Source organism: Hemiscyllium ocellatum, chromosome 33 (assembly GCF_020745735.1).
Source record: "Hemiscyllium ocellatum isolate sHemOce1 chromosome 33, sHemOce1.pat.X.cur, whole genome shotgun sequence".
Classification (NCBI taxonomy): Eukaryota; Metazoa; Chordata; class Chondrichthyes; order Orectolobiformes; family Hemiscylliidae; genus Hemiscyllium; species Hemiscyllium ocellatum.
The window spans coordinates 35,519,173-35,532,071 of NC_083433.1; positions in this window are offsets into that span (position 1 = coordinate 35,519,173).

Here is a 12,899-nt window from a genome sequence, read left to right on the forward strand (position 1 = left end):
ACCCTCCCTCTGTTCCCCTCTCTCTGAACCCTCCCTGTCCACCCCCTCTCTGCCCCCTCTCTCTCCCTCTCTCTGTCCCCGTTCTCTGTCGGTTCTCACCACTGTCCCTCCTCAGTCCCACCCTCTCTTTCCCCATCTCCCTGTCCCCGTCTCTCTCTCTCCCCGCTCTCCCTGTCCCCACTCTCTCTGTGTTCGCCTCTCACTGTCGCCCTTCTCTCTCTGTGCCCCTCTCTCTGTCCCCCTCTCTCTGTCCCCCTCTCTCTATGTCCCCTTCTCTCTGTCCCCAATCCCTATCCACCTCTCTCTGCCCCGTCTCTCTCCACCTATCTGTTGCCCCTCTCTCTGTCCCCTCTCTCTTTCGCCCTCTCTCTCTGTCCCCCTCTCTGTCCCCCTCTCTCTCTGTCCCCCTCTCTCTCTGTCCCCCTCTCTGCCCCCCCTTTCTGTCCCCCCTCTCTGTCCCCCTCTCTGTCCACCCTTCTCTCTGTCCCCGTTCTCTCTTTGTCCCCGCTCTTACTGTCCCCCACTCTGTACCGCCTCTCTCTGTCCCCCCCTCTCTGACCCCTCTCTCAGTCCCCCTTCTCTCTGCCCCCTCTCTCTGTCCCACCTGCCACGGTCACCCCCTCGTCTGTCCCCACTCTCTCTGCCCCCCCTTGTCTCTATCCCCGCTCTCTGTCCTCTCTCTCTCTGTCCACCCCTCTCTCTGAACCCCATCTTTCTGTCCCCACTTTCTCTGTTGCCTCCTTTGTCACTCTCTCTCTGTGCCCCCTCTGTTCCCCTCTCTGTTCCCCGCTCTGTCCCGCCTCTCTCAACCCCTCTCTCTGACACTCCTCTCTGTCCCCCACTCTCTCTTCCCCTCTCGATCCCCCTCTCTTTATCCCCCTCCCTCTGTCCGCCTCTCTCTTTCCCCATTTCTCTCTGTCCTTATCTCTGTCCCCCCACTCTCTCTGCGCCCCCCTCTTTGAGTCCCCCCTCTCTGTCCACCCTCTATCTGTCTCCCCTCTCTCTGTCCCCCCTCTCTATCCCGCTCTCTCTGTCATCCCTCTCTCTCTGCCCCCTCTCGCTGTCTCCCTCTCTCTGTTCCCCTCTCTCTGTCCCCCTTTCTCTGCCTCCATCTCTCTCTGACTCCCATCTCTTCTGTCCCCCACTCTCTCTGTCCACCACTCTCTATTGCCTCCCTCTCTCAGTACCCCCCTCTCTCCCCGTCTCTGAATCCCTCTCTGTCCACCCCTCTCTCTGCCGCCCTCTCTCTTCCCCCTCTCCCACCCCCTCTCTCTTTTCCCCTCTCTCTCTGTTCCCCTCTCTCTGTCGCCCTAATCTCTCTGCCCTCTCTTTCTGTCGCCCTTCTCTCTGTTGCCCCTCTCTCTGTGCCCCTCTCTCTGTCCCCTCTCTCTGTCCCCCCTCTGTGCCCCCTCTCTCTGTACCCCCTCTCTATCCCCGTCTCTCTGTCGCCCCTCTGTCTGTAGCCCCTCTATCTGTTGCCCTTCTCTCTGTCCCCTCTCTCTGTCGCCCTCTCTCTCTGTCTCCCTCTCTCTACCACCATCTCTCTCTCTCACTCCCCTATCTCTCTGACCCCTCTCTCTATCCCCATCTTTCTGTAGCCCCCCCAGTCACCCTCCCTCTGTTCCCCTCTCTCTGAACCCTCCCTGTCCACCCTCTCTCTGCCCCCTCTCTCTCCCTCTCTCTGTCCCCGTTCTCTGTCGGTTCCCATCACTGTCCCTCCTCAGTCCCACCCTCTCTTTCCCCATCTCCCTGTCCCCTGTCTCTCTCTCTCCCCGCTTTCCCTGTCCCCACTCTCTCTGTGTTCGCCTCTCACTGTCGCCTTTCTCTCTCTGTGCCCCTCTCTCTGTCCCCCTCTCTCTGTCCCCCTCTCTCTATGTCCCCTTCTCTCTGTCCCCAATCCCTATCCACCTCTCTCTGCCCCGTCTCTCTCCACCTGTCTGTTGCCCCTCTCTCTGTCCCCTCTCTCTGTCGCCCTCTCTCTCTGTCCCCCTCTCTGTCCCCTCTCTCTCTGTCCCCCTCTCTCTCTGTCCCCCTCTCTGTCCCCCCCTTTCTGTCCCCCCTCTCTGTCCCCCTCTCTGTCCACCCTTCTCTCTGTCCCCGTTCTCTCTTTGTCCCCGCTCTTACTGTCCCCCAACTCTGTACCGCCTCTCTCTGTCCCCCCCTCTCTGACCCCTCTCTCAGTCCCCCTTCTCTCTGCCCCCTCTCTCTGTCCCACCTGCCACGGTCACCCCCTCGTCTGTCCCCAATCTCTCTGTCCCCCCTTCTCTCTATCCCCACTCTCTGTCCTCTCTCTCTGTCCACCCCATCTCTGAACCCCATCTTTCTGTCCCCACTTTCTCTGTTGCCTCCTTTGTCACTCTCTCTCTGTGCCCCCTCTGTTCCCCTCTCTATTCCCCGCTCTGTCCCGCCTCTCTCACCCCCTCTCTCTGACACTCCTCTCTGTCCCCACTCTCTCTTCCCCTCTCGATCCCCCCTCTTTATCCCCCTTCCTCTGTCCGCCTCTCTCTGTCCCCATTTCTCTCTGTCCTCATCTCTGTCCCCCCACTCTCTCTGCGCCCCCCTCTTTGAGTCCCCCCTCTCTGTCCAACCTCTATCTGTCTCCCCTCTCTCTGTCCCCCTCTCTATCCCGCTCTTTCTGTCATCCCTCTCTCTCTGTCCCCCTCTCTCTGTTCCCCTCTCTCTGTCCCCCTTTCTCTGCCTCCATCTCTCTCTGACTCCCATCTCTTCTGTCCCCCACTCTCTCTGTCCACCACTCTCTATTGCCTCCCTCTCTCAGTACCCCCCTCTCTCCCCCTCTCTGAATCCCTCTCTGTCCACCCCTCTCTCTGCTGCCCTCTCTCTTCCCCCTCTCCTACCCCCTCTCTCTTTCCCCGTCTCTCTCTGTTCCCCTCTCTCTGTCGCCCTAATCTCTCTGCCCTCTCTCTCTGTCGCCCGTCTCTCTGTTGCCCCTCTCTCTGTGCCTCTCTCTCTGTCCCCTCTCTCTGTCCGCCCCTCTGTGCCCCCTCTCTCTGTCCCCCCTCTCTATCCCCGTCTCTCTGTCGCCCCTCTGTCTGTAGCCCCTCTATCTGTCGCCCCTCTGTCTGTCTCCCGCTCTCTGTCCCCCTCTCTGTCCCCCTCCCTCTGTCCCCACCTCTCTCTGTACTTTCTCTCTCTCTGTCCCTGTCCCTGTCTCTCTGTTCCCCCCTTTTTTATCCCCTCTCTCTGTGCCCCACTCTCTGTCACGCATCTCACTCCCCCTTCTCTCTGTCCTGCATCTCTCTGTCCCACCTCTTTGTCCCCCCTCTCAGTCCCCTCTATCTCTCTACCCCGGTATGTTCCACTCTCTCTGTCCCTCCTCTACGTACCACTCTCTCTGCCCCCTCTCTCTCTGTCTCCTCTCTTTGGTCTCCCTCTCTCTGTCCCCCTCTCTCTGTCCTCCTCTGTCTGTCCCCTCTCTCTGTACCCCCGTCACACCTTCGTGCTGCCCCCTCTCTGTCCACCCCCTCTCTCTGTCCTCCCTCTCTGTCCCCCTCTCTGTACACCCCTCTCTTTGTCCTGAACTCTCGCTGTCCCCCCCTCTGTCCCCCTCTCTCTGTCCCCCTCTCTCTGTAGCCTTCTCTGTGCCCCCTCTCTGTGCTCCTCTCTCTCTCCCCTCTCTCTGTGACCCCTCTCTGCCACCACTCTCTGTCCCCCCTCAGTTTTCCCTCTGTCGCCCCTCTCTGTCCGATTCTCCCTGTTCCCCCTCTCTCTCTATCCCCCTTACCCTGCCCCCATCTCTCTGTCCCCGTCTCTCTCTCCCCCAGTCTCTGTCTACCTCTCTCTGTCCCCCTCTCTGTCCCCCACTCTGTCCCCAGACTCTTTCTGTCCCCCTCTTTCTGTCCCCCCTCTCTCTGTAACCCTCATGCTGTCCACCCTCTCTCTGACCCCCTCTCTCTGACCCTCTCTCTCTGAACCCCTCTCTTTTTCCGTCTCTCTCTCTGCCCCCTCTCTCTCTGCCCCCCTCTCTCTGTCCCCCTCTCTCTGCCCCCCTCTGTCCACCCCTCTCTCTGATCCACTTTTATCTGTCCCCCACTCTGTCCCCAGACTCTTTCTGTCCCCCTCTTTCTGTCCCCCCTCTCTCTGTAACCCTCATGCTGTCCACCCTCTCTCTGACCCCCTCTCTCTGACCCTCTCTCTCTGAACCCCTCTCTTTTTCCCTCTCTCTCTCTGCCCCCTCTCTCTCTGCCCCCCTCTCTCTGTCCCCCTCTCTCTGCCCCCCTCTGTCCACCCCTCTCTCTGATCCACTTTTATCTGTCCCCCTCACTCTCTGTACCTCCTCTCTCTCTGTCCCACCCTCTTTCTGCCCCTCTCGATCTGTCCCCCCACTCTGTTCTCCCCACTCTGTCCCCGCACTCTGTCCATCTCCCTGCCCCCTTTCCCTCTCACTCCCCACTCTCTGCCCCCTCTCTCTGTCACCCCTCTCTCTCAGTCCCCCCTCTCTCAGTTGCCCTCTCTCTGAGCCCCTCTCTGTCCGCCCTTCTCTCTGAGCGCTCTTTATCTGTCCCCGCTCTCTCTGACCACCCCTCTCTGCCTCCCTCTCTCTGTCCCCCTCACTGTCCCGCTTCTGCCACCCCCATTCCCCATCCCTCGGTCCCCCTCTCCCTCTCCCCCCTCTCTGTCTTCCTCTCTTTCTGTTCTCCGCTTGCTGTCGCCCTTCTCCCTCCGCCCCTCTCTCTCACCCCTCTCTCTGCTGCCCTCTCTCTGCACCCCCTCACTGTCCCTCCCCTGTCCCTCCCTCCCTCTCCCCAATCTCCCTGGCCCCCACTCTCTCTAAAAAATCTCCCTGTCACCCCCTCACTCTCTGTTCCCCTCTCTCTGTCGCCCCTATGTCTTTCTCCCCTCTCTCTGTCCCCCTCTCTCTGCCTCCCCCCATGTCCCCTCTGTCTGTCCCCAACTCTCTGTCCACCTCTCTCTACCCCCTTCTCTCTTCCCCCTCTCTGCCACCCCTCTCTCTGTGCCCACTCACTGTCCGCCTCGCTCTGTGTCCCCCTCTCTCTCTGTCTCCCCCTCTCTCTCTGTCCCCCTCTCTCTGTCAACCTCTCTCTGTGTCCCGCTCTCTGTCTCTCACTCTGTTCCGCCTCTTTTTCCCCCCACTCTCTGTCGTGCATCTCTCTCTTCCACCTCTCTGTACCCCTTTCTCTGCTCCCTCTCTGTGTCCCCCTCTCTCTTCCCCGTCTCTCTCTGTCCCCCTCTCTCTATGTCCCCCTCTGTCTGCCCCCCACTCTCTGTCCACCTCTCTCTACCCGTTCTCTCTTCCCCCTCTCTGTCACCCCTCTCTCTGTCACTCCTCTCTCTGTGCCCACTCACTGTCCCCCCTCTCTCTGCCCCCCTCTCTGTCCCCGCTCTCTCTGTCCCCGCTCTCTCTCTGTCCCCCTCTCTCTGTCAACCTCTCTCTGTGTCCCGCTCTCTGTCTCTCACTCTGTTCTGCCTCTCTGCCCCCCTCTCTCTGTCGCCCCTCTGTCTGTCCCTCTCTATCTATCCCCCACTCTCTGTCCACCTCTATCTGCTCCCTTCACTCTCCAACTCTATGTCGCCACTCTCTCTGCCACCCCTCTCTCTGCCCCCTCTCTGTCCCGCTCCCTCTGTCCCCCTTTCTCTGTCCCCTTCTCTCTGTCCCCCTCTCTCTGTCGTCCCTCTGTCTGTCCCTTCTCTCTGTCTCTCTCTCTCTCTATTGTCGCCCTCTCTCTCTCCTCTCTCTGTCCCCCCTCGCTCTCTGTCCCCCGTCCCTGTCCCCTTCTATCTGTCTCCCAAATCTGTCCCTCCACTCTGTCCACCCAAACTCTGTGCCCCCACTCTCTTCCACCTTGTATCTCCTATTCTCTCTCTTCCCATCTCTCTATCCCTCGCTCTCTGTCCCCCTCCCTCTCAGCCCCCTCGCTGGCCCCCTTTTTCTGTCCCACTCTCTCTGTGCCCCCCTCTCTGTCCACCCTTCTCTGCCCCCCTCAGTAGCGCCTCTCTCTCTGCCCCCTCCCTCTGACCCCCTCTCTCTGTCCCCCCATCTCTGGACCCCTCTCTCTGTCCCCCTCTTTCTGTGTCCACCTCTCAGTCCCCATTCTCTGGCCCCGCTCTCTGTCTCCATTTTCTTTCCTACCTCTCCGTCCCCTCCTCTCTGTCCCCCCTCTCTGACCACCACTCTGTCACTATCTCTCTGCCCCACTATCTCTCGCCCCCTCTCTCTGCCCCCTCTCTCTGTTCACACACACTCTCTGTCCCCCTCTGTACCCTCACTCTCTGTGCCTCCAACTCTCTGTGCACCGTCTCTCTGTCTCCCCCTCTCTCTGTCCACCCCTCTGTCTGTCCCCCTTCTCTGTTCCAACCACTGTGCCCTGTCTCTCTCTGTCCATCCTCTCTCTCTGCCACATCTCCGCCTCCATCACTGTCCCCCCTCTGTCCATCCTCTCTCTTCCCTACTCTTTCTCCACCACTCTCTCTCCCCATCTCTCTGTCCCCTTCTCACTCTGTTCCCCTCTCTCTGTCCCCCTATCTCTGCCTCCTCTCTCTCTGTAACCCTCTCTCTGCCCCCCCTGTCCTCCCCTCTATCTGTTCATCTCTCTGTCGCCCTTCTCTCTCTGTCCCCTCTCTCTGTTGCCCCCTCTCTCTGTTCCCCCTCTCTCGGTTGCCCTCTCTCTGAGCCCCTCTCTGTCCACCCCTTTCTCTGAGCCCTCTTTATCTGTCCCCGCTCTCTCTCTCTGACCACCCCTCTCTGCCGCCCTCTCTCTGTCCCCGTCACTGTCCCGCCTCTGCCCCTCCAGTCCCCATCCCTCTGTTCCCTTCGCTCTCTCCCCCTCTCTCTGCCCCCCTCTCTCTGTCACCCATCTCTCTGCTGCCCTCTCACTGTTCTCCCTCACTGTCCCTCCTCTGCCCCTCCCTCTCTCTCCCCAATCTCCCTGGCTCCTCTCTCTAAAAACTCTCCGTTTACCCTGCTCAATCTATGTTCCACTCTGTCTGTCGCCCCTCTGTCTGTCACCCCTCTGTCTTTCCCCCTCTCTCTATGCCCCCCTCTCTCTATCCCCACTCTCTGTCCACCTCTATCTGCTCCCTTCTCTCTCCCCCTCTCAGTTGCCACTCTCTCTGTCACCACTCTCTCTGCCCCTCTCTCTCTGTCCCTCCTCTCTCTGTGCCCTCTCACTGTCATCCTCTCTCTCTCTCTGTCCCTCTCTCTCTGTCCCTCTCTCTGTCCCCGCTCTCTCTGTCACCCTTTCTCTGTCCACCTCTCTCTGTGCCCCGCTTTCTGTCTCCCACTCTGTTCCGCCTCTCTCTCCCCCCGCTCTCTGTCCCGCATCTCTCTGTTCCACCTCTCTGTACCCCTTCCTCTGCTCCCTCTCTCTCTGTCCCCTCTCTCTGTCGGCCCTCTCTCTGTCACGGCACTGTCTCTTCCCCTCACTCTGTCCCCCTCTCTCTATGTCCCCCTGTCTTTATCCCCCACTCTCTGTCCACCTCTATCTGCTCCCTTCTCTCTCCCCTCTCTATCGCCCCGTCTCTCTGTCCCGCTCCCTCTGTCCCCCCTCTCTCAGTCCTCTTCTCTCTGTGCCCCCCTCTCTGTCTCCCTCTCTCCTTATCGCCCTCTCTCTATCCCCCACTCTCTGCCACCTCTCTTTGTCCCCCCTTTCTGTCCCCTCCCTCACTGTTCTCTTTCTCTCTGCCCCCCTCCCAGTCACCCCCTCTCGGACCAACCTATCTCTGTCCACCCTCTCTCTTTCCTCCACTCTGTTCCCCTCTCTCTGTCTCCAAACTCTGTCACTCCACTCTGTCCACCCAAGCTCTGTTCCCCCAGTCTCTGACACCTTGTATCTCCCAGTCTCTCTGTCCCCCTCTCTCTATCCCCCGCTCTTGTCAGCCTCTCTTTCAAACCCCCTAGCTGGCCCCCCTTTCTGTCCCCCTCTCCCTGTCCCCCACTCTCTCTGTGCCCCCCTCGCTGTCCACCCCTCTCTGTCCCCCTCAGTCGTGCCTCTCCCTCTCCCCCTTCCTCTGACCCACTCTCTCTGTGTCGCTCCTCTGTCTGTCGCCCCTCTTTCTGCAGCCCTCTCTATAACTCCACTCTCAATCCCCTCTCTCTCTGTCATCCCTCTCTCTGTTTCCCTCTCTCTGTCCCCCTCCCTCTATCACCCTTCTCTCTCTGTCCACTCTCTCTGTCCCCCGTTTGTCTCTGTCCCCCTCTCCATCACCCCCTCTCTGTCCACTTTCTCTCTGGTCCCCCTCTCTGTCCCACGCTATAAGCCCTTCTCTCTGTCCCCAACTCTTTCCCTCCACTTTTTCCACCCAATCTCTGTCCCCCTCTCTCTGACCCCTTCTATCTCCCCACTCTCTGTGCCCCTCTCTCTCTGTTCCCCCTCTCTGTCCCACTGTCTCTGTCCCGCTCTCTCTGTCCCACTCTGTCTGTCCGCCTCTCTCTGTCCCCCTCTCTCCATGTCCCCCTCTCTCTGCCCTCACTCTCTGTCCACCTGTCTCGCCCCCTTCTCTCTCCCACTCTCTGTCGCCCCTCTCTCTGTCCCTCCTCTCTCTGTTCCCCCTCACTGTCCCCCTCTCGCTCGCCCCCCTTTCTGTCCCTCTCTCTCTCTGTCCCTGCTCTCTTTGTCCCCCCTCTCTCTCTGTCCTCCTCTCTCTGTGCCCGGCTCTCTGTCCCCCACTCTGTTCCGCATCTCTTTCCCCCCGCTCTCTGTCTCGCATTTCTCTGTCCCCCTCTCTGTCCGCTCTCTCTCTGTCGCCTCTCTGTCTCTCCCCCACTCTCTGTCCCCCTCTCTATATGTCCCGCTCTCTCTATCCCCCACTCTCTGTCCACCTCTCTGCTCCCTTCTCTCTCCCCGTCTCTGTCGCCACTCTATCTGTCACCCCTCTCTCTGTCCCGTTCCCTCTGTCCCCCTCTCTCTGTCCCCTTCTCTCTGTCCCCCTCTCTCTGTCGCCCCTCTGTGTGTACCCCGTTCTCTGTCTCCCTCCCTCTATGTCGCCCTCTCTCTATCCTCTCTCTCTCTGTCACGCATCTCTGTGCCCCTCTGTCTCCCTCTCTCTGCATCCCTCTCTCTCTGCCCCCTCTCTGTTCCCCCTCTTTGTCCACCGTCTCTCTGTCCCCCTCTGTCTGTTCCCCCTCTCTATCTCCTCTAGTTCTCTCTACCCCTCTGTCTGCCCCCCTCTATCTGTCCCTCGATTCTCTCTGTTCTCCCTTCTCTCTCTCTGTCCCCCTTTCTCTGTCCCCCACTCCATGTCCCGCCACTCTCTGTCCACCACTCTTTCTGTCACCCTCTCTCTGTGCACCGTCTGTCTTCCCCCTTCCGTCCTCCTCTGTCTGGTCCCCTCTCTCTGTCGCCCTTCTCTCTCTGTTCACCTCTCTGTGTCGCTCCTCTCTCTGTCGCCCCTTTCTCTGCAGCCCTCTCTATAACTCCACTCTCAATCTCCCCACTCTCTGTCACTCCTCTCTCTGTTTCCCTCTCTCTGTCCCCCTCCCTCTATCACCCTTCTCTCTCTGTCCACTCTCTCTGTCCCCCGTCTCTCTATGTCCCCCTCTCCGTCACTCCCTCTCTGTCCTCCTTCTCTCTGGTCCCCCTTTCTGTCCCCCTCTCTCTGTCCCCTTCTCTCTGTCCCCCTCTCTCTATCGCCCCCTGTATGTCCCCCTTTCTCTGTCTCTATGTCGCCCTCTCTCTATCCCCCACTCTCTGTCCCTTCTCTCTGACCCCCTCTGTCTCTGTCCCCCATTTCTGTCCCCTCCCTCATCGTCCTTTCTCTCTATCCTCCCTCTCAGTCACCCCCTCATTGTCCTCTTTCTCTCTGTCCCCTCTCTGTCACCCCCTCTCTGTCCATCCTCTCTCTGCCCCGGTCTCTGTCCCCACTCTGTCCCTTTCTCTCTATCTCCCAACTCTGTCCCTCCACTCTGTCCACCCAAACTCTGTCCTCCCACTCTCTGACACCTTGTATCTCCCACTCTCTCTATCCCCCTCTCTCTATTCCCCGCTCTCTGTCCCACTCCTTCTCAACCCCCCTCGCTGTCCCACCTCTCTTTACCTCACTCTCTCTGTGCCCCCTCTCTGTCCACCACTCTCTGTCCCCCTCAGTAGCGCCTCTCTCTCTTCACTTCCCTCTGTCCGTCTCTCTCTGTCCCCCTCTCTCTGTCCCCATCTCTCTGTCCCACTCTGTCTGTTCCCCCATCTCTGTTCCCCTCTCTTTGCCCCCATCTCTCTCTGTCCACCTCTCAGTTCCCATTCTCTGGCCTCGCTCTCTGTCTCCTCTTTCTTACCTACCTCTCTGTCCCCCCTCTCTGTTCCCCGCTCTCTGACCACCTCTCCGTGACCCCCAATCTGTTCCCCACACTTTTCTGCCACTCTTTGACCCCCCACACTCTATCCCTCCACTCTCTGACCCCTTCTAACTCCCACCTCTCTCTGTGCCCCTCCCTTTGTACCCCATCTCTCTGCCCCCTCTCTGTACCCCTCCCTTTGTACCCCAATCTCTCTGTCCCCCTCTCTCTGCCGTCCCTCTCTCTGCCCCCTCTCTCTTTCCCCTCTCTCTCTGTCAAACCTCTCTGTGTCCTCTCTGTCCCCCTCTCTCTGTATCCCTCTCTCTCTGCCCCCTCTCTGTTTCCATCTCTCTGTCCACCGTCTCTCTGTACTCCTCTCTCTATCTCCCCCACTCTGTCCACCCCTCTGTCTGTCCTCCCTCTCTCTTTTCCCCTCTCTACGTCCACCGCGCTCTCTGTAACGCCACTCTGTAACCCTCTCTCTCTGTCGCCCTCCCCTCTGTCCCCCGTCTCTGTACCCCTGTCTCTCTGTCCCCTCTGTCTCCTCGTCTCTCTGTCCACTCTTCTCTCTGCCACATCTATCAGACCCCTCTCCCTCTGTCTCTTCTCTCTTCCCCCTTTCTCTGCCCCCTTCTCTCTGCTCCCTTTCACTGTCCCCCTCTCTCTGCCCCCTCTCGTTCTCCCTCTCTCTGTCTCCCCACTCTGTCCCCCACACTGACCCCCACTCTTTGTTCCACCTCAATCTGTCCCCCGCTCTCTGTCTACCCTCTCTGTCCCCCTCGCTTTGTACCACCCTCTCTCTATCCCCCTCTCTCTCTGTAACGTCTGTCTGTGCCCCTCTGTCTCCCTCTCTCTGCATCCCTCTCTCGCTGCCCCCTCTCTGTTCCCCCTCTTTGTCCACCGTCTCTCTGTCCCCCTCTCTCTGTTCCCCCTCTCTATCTCCCTTAGCTCTGTCCACCCCTCTGTCTACCCCTCTATCTGTCCCATGATTCTCTCTGTTCTCCCTTTTCTCTCTCTCTGTCCCCCTCTCTCTGTCCCCCACTCCATGTCCCCCACTCTCTGTCCACCGCTCTTTCTGTCACCCTCTCTCTGTGCACCGTCTGTCTTCCCCCTTCTGTCCCCCTCTCTCTGGTCCCCTCTCTCTGTCGCCCTTCTCTCTCTGTTCACCTCTCTGTGTCGTTCCCCTCTCTCTGTCGCCCCTCTCTCTGTTTCTCTCTCTCTGCCCCCTCCCTCTATCACCCTTCTCTCTCTGTCCAGTCTCTCTGTCCCATCATCTCTCTCTGTCCCCCTCTCTGTCCCCCGCTCTGTCCCCTTCTCTCTGTCCCCCAACTCTTTCCCTCCACTCTGTCCACCCAATCTCTGTCCCCCACTCTCTGAACCTTCCTATCTTCCCCCTCTCTGTGCCCCTCTCTATGTTCCCCCTCTCCATACCCTCCGGTCTCCATCACCCCTCCCTCTCAGCCCTCCTCGCTGTCCCCCCTCTTTCTGTCCCCCTCGCTCTGTTCCCCACTCTCTCTGTGCCTCCTCTCTGCCCCCTCTTGGTGGCGCCCCTCACTCTCCCCCTCCCCCGAAACCCTCTCTCTATCTTCCCCTCTTTCTGTCCCCAGCTCTATATGTCACCCTTTTCTCTCTATCCCCCACTCTCTGAAGCCCCCTCTGTCCACCACTCTCTCTGTCCCCCTCTATGTCCACCCTTCTCTTTGTCCCCCTCTCTCTGCCCACCCCACTCTCTGTCTCTACCTCTCTTTAACCCCCTCTCTGTCCCCCCTCCTTCCATCTATCTGTCTCACCTCTCTCCCCCTGTCTCTGTCCCCCTCTCTCTGTCTCCCTCTCTCTGTCCCCATCTCTCTGTCACGCTTCTCTCCCTGTCCCCTCTCTCTCTGTCCCCTCACTCTGTTCCCCTCTATCTGTTGACCCTCTCTCTGTTGCCCCTCTCTCTGTCGCCCTTCTCTTCCTGTCCCCCTCTCTCTGCACCCCCTTTTTCTGTCACCCCGTCTCTCTGTCCCCTCTCTCTGTTCCCCCTCTCTCTGTTCCACTTCTCTCTCTGTACCCCTCACTCTCCCTGTCCCCTCTCTCTGTCCCCTCTCTCTGTCCCCTCTCTTTGTCGCCTCTCTGTGTCCCCCTCTCTCTGTCCAACCCCCTCTCTGAGTACCCCACTATCTCTGTCCCCTCACTCTCTCTGTCCCCCCTCTCTCTCTCGCCCCTCTTTCTGTCCCCCCTTTCTATCCCCCTCTCTCTGTCCCCCCTCTGTCCTCCGTCACTCCCTCTGCTCCGCCCCTCTCTCTGCCCCCACTCTGTTGCACATATTGTGCCACCACTCTTTGATCCCCAATCTCTGTCCCCCCACGCTCTGATTCCTTCTAACCCCACCCTCTCTGCCCCCTCCCTTTGTCCCCCCTCTCTCCCCACTCTTTGTACCACACTCTCTCTGTTCCCCCTTTCTCGGACCCCTCTCTCTGACCCCACTTCTGTCCTCCTGTCCCCATCCCCCATGTCTCTGACCCCTTCTCTGGACCCCAATTTTTCTGTCCCCACTCTCTCTTTCCCTCCTCTCTGTCCCCCTCTCTCTGTGCCCCCCTCTCTGTCCCCGTCGTCCCCCATCTCTCTGTACCCCTCTCTCTGTCCACCCGTCTCTCTGTACCCCCCTCTCTGGCCC